This window comes from Panthera pardus, unplaced genomic scaffold (genome assembly GCF_024362965.1).
Source record: "Panthera pardus isolate Hobbes unplaced genomic scaffold, ASM2436296v1 HiC_scaffold_12, whole genome shotgun sequence".
Taxonomy (NCBI): domain Eukaryota; kingdom Metazoa; phylum Chordata; class Mammalia; order Carnivora; family Felidae; genus Panthera; species Panthera pardus.
In genome coordinates, this window is record NW_026526677.1 from 32,865,228 (window position 1) to 32,874,494 (window position 9,267).

Here is a 9,267-nt window from a genome sequence, read left to right on the forward strand (position 1 = left end):
TAGTGAGTTGACTTGATCTAACTTAGGTTTTAAAAGAGATACTCCAGCTGAGGCAAGGATAGAAGTAGGAAGACAAGTTTATGAAAGAAGACCCATCCAGCCATTGATTTAAACAGGCTTAAGTGCCAGGACCACTTTGTGGATAGTCTCATCTCAGCTGACCAGAGAAGATTGTCACAGCATGAAGCTGATGAGAGCAAGGCTCTTTCCTGATTTTCCTGGTTGCATGTTTTCTTCAGTGGGTCAGTTCGACGACAGAGAAATTCCTGGGTGTCTTGGTGACCAAGGCACTGGTTGTCTTTTGTATCCAGCCAGGCCTTAGTCCTGTCGTCATGTGTGGCTGCCATATTTTCACTTTATTTCAAGACATGGGCGTGTCTCAAATCTCTTCTGTGGCTTTTTTCTCAAGGCAGAGACACCCCTAGTGGCCTCCTTCTTTTGGTCCTGGGGCTGGAGAAAGGAAGCAATAAGGCGTTTATCTGGACAACTCCAGTCTGTCTCCTAGATTCTATTGAAGTGATTCCCAGCACTGCCATGCTAGGGAGAGGCATGTCTTCTTAACAATTAAAGAGGGGTTAAGGAGGTTCAAACTAGCTCATCCCCAGACAGGCCTTCAAAACAACACAGTCCAATAGAAATATAATGCAAACCACGCATGTAACTTTAAATAGTCTAGTAGCCACATTTTAAAATGTAAAAAGAAACATGTGAAATTAATTATAATAATATATTTTATTAATCATATCTAAAATATTTCAATATGCAAAAATATAAAAAATATTAAAGACATTTTTTTATAGCAAGTCTTCAGAATCTGGTGTGTATTTTACACCTCTAGGGCTTCTAAATTCAGACTAGTCTATTTCAAGAACTCAATAACCACAGGTAACTACTGTACTGGATAGCACAACTGTAGAGTTACAGATCCCAAGATGCCTGTTGACTATCACTGCACTCAACTCTTTGGTGCATTAAGTACTAATGATCTGTAGAACTTTCACCATGGAATTGGAATTTGGTTTTATATGGTAGAAGGAAGGTAGAAGCACCTCAATCATATCCTGTCCCCAACTGCAATCTGTCTTTTCTCCACACTGAGAACAAATACATGTAAGAAAGGGCTTTGTAAACAGAAAAGTGTTTTGCTTAAGCTTATTACTATGATTACAACTGCTGGCTCTATCTTTAGAGCATACACGCTGTTCCTGCCAGTATGTGCTTCAAGAGTAAAAAGGAACCTGAAGAGCAAAAGTCTTCCTATGACAAGGGTGATGGGCTCGTTCCAGGAGTTTAACCCCAGGAAGATGTGAAATTTGAACACGGGGCAAATGGATCCTTATTTGAACCAGATTTTCTCTAGCTGCTACTGTCAGGGTAATTTATGGCTAAAGTTTGGCATGTTTTTCACCAAGACAATTTATTTCCAGGCCCCATCAAGGGTCTCCATATTGCTTGTCAATGATTACTGGTCTTGGCTGGGAAAATCTCTCCAGCAAACACAGCAGAGCAAGAACTTAGGCTTCAGCAGATGTTTGCACTAGGCAATGTGCAGTCTGGGGTAGAAGAAAGAGAGTTGAGAGGTGTCTCTATATGACTTATAGAGTTTCTTTTACTTTCCCCTAAAGTCAAATTCAGGCTGTTGAATAAATCTAAGAACAAAGTGCTAAAATTGCTAAACAGGACAAATCAATAACAAGGATACTGAGGGCAGTAGAGGATAGAAAGAAGGACATATACAGATATTTTACTGGAGTATAAGCATCTTGAAGACTGAGTTATAAACACCTTGAATCAGTTTTGTCACTCCCTTCATTGAGTGAATGAATGATACAACTAATACATTTTATTATACTGTAACCCAAGACAACAATTGGTTTAAGCCCTTGTGCCTTTCACAAAACCAAGTGTTAGAATTCTGAAGATTGCATAATTGGACCAGATGAACTTCAAAGTCTTTATGAGATTATGATTCTGTAAGTTGACTGGAAATGTGCTAATGTGTATCAAATATCATTAGGCCTCAAAAGTGCTTTAATTAAATTTTGGGGTAGCTACTAGAAAAAACACTTGTCCATTTTTTTTCTCAGTCCATGCTAGCTCAAATGCTGGGCCCAAATTAGCTAGTATAAATATGAGACTCTACTGAGTGACAAGGATTGTTTGTGGTTATTGTTGTGAGATAAAACACAGGGTGAGGGAGCCTGTGATATTAGGTGCTAGCCCAGAATCTTTGTGCCCTAGGCACTCACTAGAGCTCCTTGGGCCATGGTATACATAACTGGACGAGATGACCTGCCAAATACTATGGGCACTGACTTTTTACATGAACTTAAGTGGAGAAGCTTCCCAGGGCCACATCTTTGCCCAAGGGTTGTGACAAATACCTTTCAGTCCTATATCCCCCAAGCATTATGTAGGATGCTTTTCTCCCTCCAGGTTATCCAGGCACAATGTAAACATGTGGGGTGGCTCATTTCTACAGCACTGAAGACCATCAAATTCCAGAAAGTCCGGGACACTCTGAGAAGCTCAGCAGAGAAACCATCGGTTTGAAAAGTGAGCAGTTGACAGGCTCAAGGGCGGGCATTCCCAAAGGTGGGCTGGGGGGATAATTTTCCTCTAAGATCTCTCTCCCCACCCACTCCACCTTACTGCTAGAGTAATTGCCCTAAAACCAAAGTCAGATAGAGTCACTCCCAAATTCACAGACCCTAAACGACTCCCCAGCACCTGCAGAATGAAGTATAAACACCTTGATGAGGGATTTCAGGCTGTCACCGTCTGACCCCAAGCCATCATTCCAACCTCATATCATGTTTCATCCCACCATGCACTCTAGGAAATACCACAGCCCAATGGACGACTCATCATCCCTTGAACAATATGTGCATTCCCCGCCCCCCACCCCGCCCCACATCTGTGTTTTAGGCTACAATGCCCTCCCTTGCCTTTCTGGTCTAGCAAAATCTTTCTTACTCTTCAATGACCCACTCAAACAGCAGTCCACCAAGCACCCCTGTCCCTATAACCAATTGCTTACATCTTATTATTACTTTAATTTAATTCTGCCTTTGATTAGAATACATTGTATAAATGTTCCTCCCTCTTCTGCCACTTTATTTTTGAGGACATGGGCCAAGTCTAATTAATTTTTGTTTTTCTCAAAGCTTCTATTATATGGTCCTGATCACTGTAGATGGTCAGTTGATGTTTGTTGCATGAAGGAATGGGGAGCGGACTTATGTCTTAACTTAAACTAGCACTTCACCTGGCATTGGTGGGATAGGATTTGTGGTAAGTGCTTCACTGCTTAAGCAAGAGGGGACTGTTTGGAAGAACGTCTTGGTAGGAGAAAGGGCCTTAAGTAGCAAGATTCAGAACACTTGTGTTTGGATGCTGGTTGGGAAGGCAATGTACCCAGGGGTACTTCAAGTGGTTCCCCACTCTCCATTCTCCCCTTTTCTCTTATGAATAGAACATTCAAGTTTTGGGGTGCCTGGGTGGCTCAGTCGGTTAAGCGTCCGACTTCAGCTCAGGTCACAATGTCATGGTCTGTGAGTTCGAGCCCCGCGTCGGGCTCTGTGCTGACAGCTCAGAGCCTGGAGCCTGCTTCCGATTCTGTGTCTCCCTCTCTCTCTGCCCCTCCCCCGTTCATGCTCTGTCTCTCTCTGTCTCAAAAATAAATAAACGTTAAAAAAAAATTTTAAAAATAAAAAAAGAACATTCAAGTTTTAGCTGAGCTCATGACTGTCCAGCTGAAGATGACTTTGCTTAGTTGTCTTTAAAACCAGATATCAAAATTTTGGCCAAAGGAATGTGGAGTGGAAGACATATGAACAACATCAGATGTTTGCCTTTAAAATGAATGCTCTTCACTTCCTCTCTTCCTCTATTTCCACATGTAGGAATGTGGAGTCAGAGCGAAGTAGCAATGTATATTTGACCATGAAGATGAGGGCAACCCCCTAGGTTGTGATGGTTCCACCTACTCCATCTGCAATCTTCCCTACCCTGCTGTATTGCAGCCTCATCCTTTCGTAGGACATCTGGCCCAGCCTAAAAATCTCAGTGCTATCTTGATTCTTTATTCTATCAAAGAAAGAGATCCAGTCCATTAGCAAATCCCATTGGCTCTATTTTCAAATATATCCAGAATTCACTGACTTTTCCCCAGCTCTACTGGTACCAGCCATCATTACCTTTTACCTGGATTACTACAGTAGCTGTTCATGACCTCACAGCATTTATCCTATTCCCCCCCTTTCCCCACCATCAGTCTGTTTCCATAGAGAAGCCAGAGGGATTCTTTTAACTCTTACCAAGTCACATTAATTCACTCCCTTCCAAACCCTCCCAATGCTTCCCACCTGAATCAGAGATGGGAAGTCCTTAGCAATAACCTATAAGGACCTTCATGGTCTGGGCTTTTTACCTCTCCATATTTGCCTACTACTTTATACCCACTTCTCTGCTCCAACTGCTTAGTGGCTCCTTGCTCTTCCTCATACACTTGGTGTACCTGGTCTTATGACCTTCGCACCGGTTGTTCCTTCTTCCTGAAATGGTCTTCCTCCAGATAGCCACATGGTTAACTTGCACACCTGAAATTGTTTGCTCAAATGTGAACTTCTTAACTAGGTCTGTCCTGAAAATTCTATTTAAAATTGCAACCCCACCTCCACCCCCATCCTACTCATTACCTACTTTGTTCTTCTTAGAAGAACTTACCATTTTCTTTTTTAAAAATTTTTTTTTCAACGTTTTTTATTTATTTTTGGGACAGAGAGAGACAGAGCATGAACGGGGGAGGGGCAGAGAGAGAGGGAGACACAGAATCGGAAACAGGCTCCAGGCTCCGAGCCATCAGCCCAGAGCCTGACGCGGGGCTCGAACTCACGGACCGCGAGATCGTGACCTGGCTGAAGTCGGACGCTTAACCGACTGCGCCACCCAGGCGCCCCAGAACTTACCATTTTCTAATATACCTTACAATTTATATTTTTGTCTATTGTCTATGCCTCCTACAAGAATATAAGGTGAAGGTGGGCAACTATATATATACATATATCACCTCTGTACCTCCTGTGCCCTGGTACATAATAAGCACTAAATAAATATTTATTGAAGGAATGAAAGTCATAAGAATTCTGGGGCCCCAGCACCATGGGGCTGCTATATCAGCTATTAGACCCTGGATGGTTCTATGACACATAAATAACTTTCTGCTCTTGTCGGGTGTGGTCTTGGTTAGAGCAACTGACTCCATGTCCTTATACAAAGATAAGGAACTTGGGCTTTGGACTTGGAAGACTCCATTCAGTCCTATCACACCCCTGCTTGCAACCCTCCTAAGGCTGTCATCATAATGAAAATAATTTCTGATTTTCCTTGCCAACCAAAAAATTAAATCAGATCCATTTGTTCTGGCCCCTAACTCCCTTTTCCACTTCATATACTATTCTCACCCATGTTTGTTTCTTCATTAGGGGCTTGGCACCCACTGTTCCACCTGCCTGAAACACTCCTCCCCAGCCCCAGATCTTTATAGAACTGCCTCCTTATCATCAGTTCACCATTCACCACCCTAGAGAGGTTCTTCTTGGATATCCAACCTACAAACAGAGCCTTGCCATCCCTGTCCCAAGATCCCTCTCTACCCCTTCACCCTACTTTACATTTGTGATAGCACTTAATATAATTGCTCATTAAACTTCTTATTATTTGCCTGTCTACATTGGGAATTGGGAGTTTTATCCATCAGCTCCCATTCTCTGTTGGTTGAAGTTTGCATCGACAGGTGCTAATTCCTTGCCCACATCTGAGCTGCTTATAGGCCAAAATACCTCCAGGGAGGGAAAACAAAGATGTTAGGTGCACTTTTGAGGTAACACACTATCAATGCCAAGTGATGGGAGCCTTCAGGGAGTTGCTCAACTCAGAGATATGGCTTAGAGGTTATGAGGGGGCATCAGAGGCTCCTGATAGACATCACTTTCTCCCCCCCATCCCCCCACCAGATATGTAAGCTTTATGAGAAAGGGATTTTGTCTGCCCAGTACTCTATTCTTAGTGCATACAGCACTGCTTGGACTTTGCAGGTATTTAGCAAATGTTAGCTGAATGAATTAATTAAATTCCATAGACTTTTCTTTGTCTCTTTCCTCACCTATAAAAGGGGAAAGATAATCCAGTTGATCCTGCAAGATTGTTGTGAGAGGCAAATAAAATAAAACACGGAAGATGCTTAGTACAGGAAAAGACCACAGCAAATTGTAAACTATTATGATTCAGCTGTGTGATTTTGATCTAGAAAAGATCACTTACTTCTTCTAGGCCTCAATTTTTAAATAATTATAGTTTTACCTTTCTCCAAGTTAGAAAAGAGTAAAATGTGATAATATGTATTACTGATAGCATTGTATATGTATACATTGTTATTATCACTCATTCATCCTTTTGAGTTACAGATTAATTACAGCTGGACAGGCAGGCAAAAATCCCTGTGGGAGAGACAAACAATAAAATGAATATATTTGCTAGGAACTGGTCCTGAATCTTTGGGTCTTAGGCAATCACTTGACCTCTCTGGGCCTCAGTGTTTATAACTGGACTCCATGACCTGCCAAATCCTATGGGCTCTGACTTTTTTAATATGAACTTAAGTGGAGAAGCTATCCAGAGAATGCAATTTGCATAAAGACTTTACAGAACAGAAGGAGCAGGCTGAGTATTCTTGTCAAGTTACATTGTTTGTTTATCAATCAAGATACGTTAAGCAGTGCCAAGCAGCAAACATCTCTGCGGCTCTCGACATCAAAGGTTTATCTCTTGCTCACACTACATGTCCACTCTGCTTTGTCAGGAAGCTGTTCGGTGTTGGTCTCATCCAGGGACAAAGGCTCACAGAGATAGGGAATAAAGAGGGCTGTAAAGTCACACACTGGCAATTAATTGCTCCAGCCTGAAAGTGACACATGTCACTTCTACCTACATCTATTGGCCAGTTATATGATTTTGCTCAACTGCTAGGGGACAGGGAAATATAATCCTCCCACATACTTGAAAGGGGAGGAAAATGCAGATGAACAATGGAAATTTCTACTATATTTAATAATCTACTTTTCCCACATACATATCACAAAATTATTTATGAGATGGTCAATATTTAAAAGTCTTTCATCATGGGAAATTTCTTTTTTTAAAAATGTTTTTTAAATGTTTTTATTTATTTTTGAGACAGAGAGAGACAGAGCACGAGCGGGGGAGGGGCAGAGAGAGAGGGAGACACGGAATCCAAAGCAGGATCCAGGCTCTGAGCTCTCAGCACAGAGCCCGACGCAGGGCTCGAACTCACAGACTCTGAGATCATGACCTGGGCTGAAGTCAGACGCTCAACCGACTGAGCCACCCAGGTGCCCCTATCATGGGAAATTTCAAACACACACAAAACAGGATGGGGTAACAAACCCCCAGATATCCACCATCAATCAACACACCACTATTGTTAACCACTGAAAACGTCCCCAGTGTACAAAACAGCTTCTTATTTATCCAAATTCTTATGTTGGACATTTGGGCACTGCTGAGTTTGCCACTGCATCACACTGCAATGAACATCCTTACTCAAAAGTTGTCACTTATTTGATTATTTCCATATGATAAAATCCTTTGGTCCTTTTAGTGACAACTTCCAGACCTATCTTTCTCCCTACGCACTGACTTCCTGGGTCCCTGCCCATCCCCAAAGTAATGCAGAGTCCCAGGATAAAGGTAAGGACAAGACAACTAAATGTTTGTCCAATCAAAATGTTTTTCAATTTTTAATAATACTCTAGACTTACAGACGTTTCAAGGAAAATATGATTAATACATAATTTGTCAGACTGAATTAAAACGTGATTTGGTGCTCACTCGGGCAGCAGATATGCTAAAAATTTGAGTGGTAGAGAGATTAGCATGGCCACTGGGCTAGGATGACACACAAATTCACGAAGTAGCCTGTATTTTAATAAATAAATAAAAATAAGTAAATAAATAAAGTACGATTTGTGACTTAAGAGTTTAACATGACTTAAACTGATTATTCAGTAAGAAAATTTCTGAATTTCCCCCCAGAGCTCCTACTCCCTCACATAAGTCCCCTTATTGGAGAGAGTACTTTGAGTCAGGGCAGACTTGCAGTTTGATAGAAAGACATGACTCCTAATTGGAGTCACACTCTATCTACAAGCTGTGTCACCTAAGTCAAGTTATTTAACTCTTTCCAAGCCTCCATTTTTTTCCGTTTGTAAACTGGCAATTCTAACTCCCAGGTGTCCCAGTGTTGTGACACGTAGACAACATGGTGTTTGTGGAAACATCGTTATTACTAGGCCGGTATGCATGGGTGCACAATAAAAATTCCACATCCTGTTTTATTCTTTCTTTCTCTTTTATCTTCAGGATATACTCAAGGCATGAAGGTTGCAGTTATTTTGAACAACAATGTTCATGTTATAGTTCTTAGCGAGCATGTGATTCTTGACGACATGTCTGGCAATCAGTAACATTGTTTTGAATTTAGTGTTTTTCCATGACACCAAAACCAAATTTGGGAAAATTCTTTCAGGTAAGCCCTTTCCTCGGAAAATTCCCGTTCCCTCATTTGCAGCAGCCAAGTACTATTTGCCCCAGGATGCAGCACCTTTCAAATTGTTATTTTCAATGTTAATAAATGATTTCATTCATTTCCCGTTTTCCTCTGTTCACCAACCTGCCGGGAGTAGTCACATGCCGGCCTTAAAATAACTGTACTGGTAAACAACTGATTCAAATTATTAGTAGGATATCTGTAATTGTGTTACATAGTCAAGCCAGCTGGAAATGGGCAGACATGGCTGCTAGCATCCAGCTGTGTGATTTGGTGACTGCAAGCAAAGACTGGGTTCAAGAGGGCCTGGAAAGAAGAGTATCATAAAACTTAAAAATATGAGTTCAAGGTTCGTGAGAAGAGAAAGCTCTGTTCTGCTTTTGTCGTATTCTCCAGGGTGCCCGGCACACAGCAAGCACACAGTAGGAATTAACAAATACATCTGGGTCGAGTGGATGCCAGGAGGGGAGCAAGTGTTCTCCTTCTCCACATTCAATTTTGCTCCAATATTTTTTCAAGACCCTTCCTATTATTAGTAATTTTCACCATTTGGGGTTTCTTTGCTTCACCAGTCAAACTTCTCTGTGTATTTCTTTACCTAGTGGCAAGGCTGGCCCTCCGAGACAGTTCAGTAAAGG

At 41.6% G+C, this 9,267-nt stretch overlaps 1 non-coding gene across 1 annotated transcript; it reads left to right on the forward strand.

The window, feature by feature from the left end:
- The first annotated feature begins 7,903 nt into the window (after positions 1-7,903).
- On the forward strand, positions 7,904-8,008 carry LOC128776306 (U6 spliceosomal RNA). Its single transcript, XR_008421384.1, has one exon. It is a non-coding gene; the product is annotated as a U6 spliceosomal RNA (small nuclear RNA).
- Positions 8,009-9,267: the final 1,259 nt, after the last annotated feature.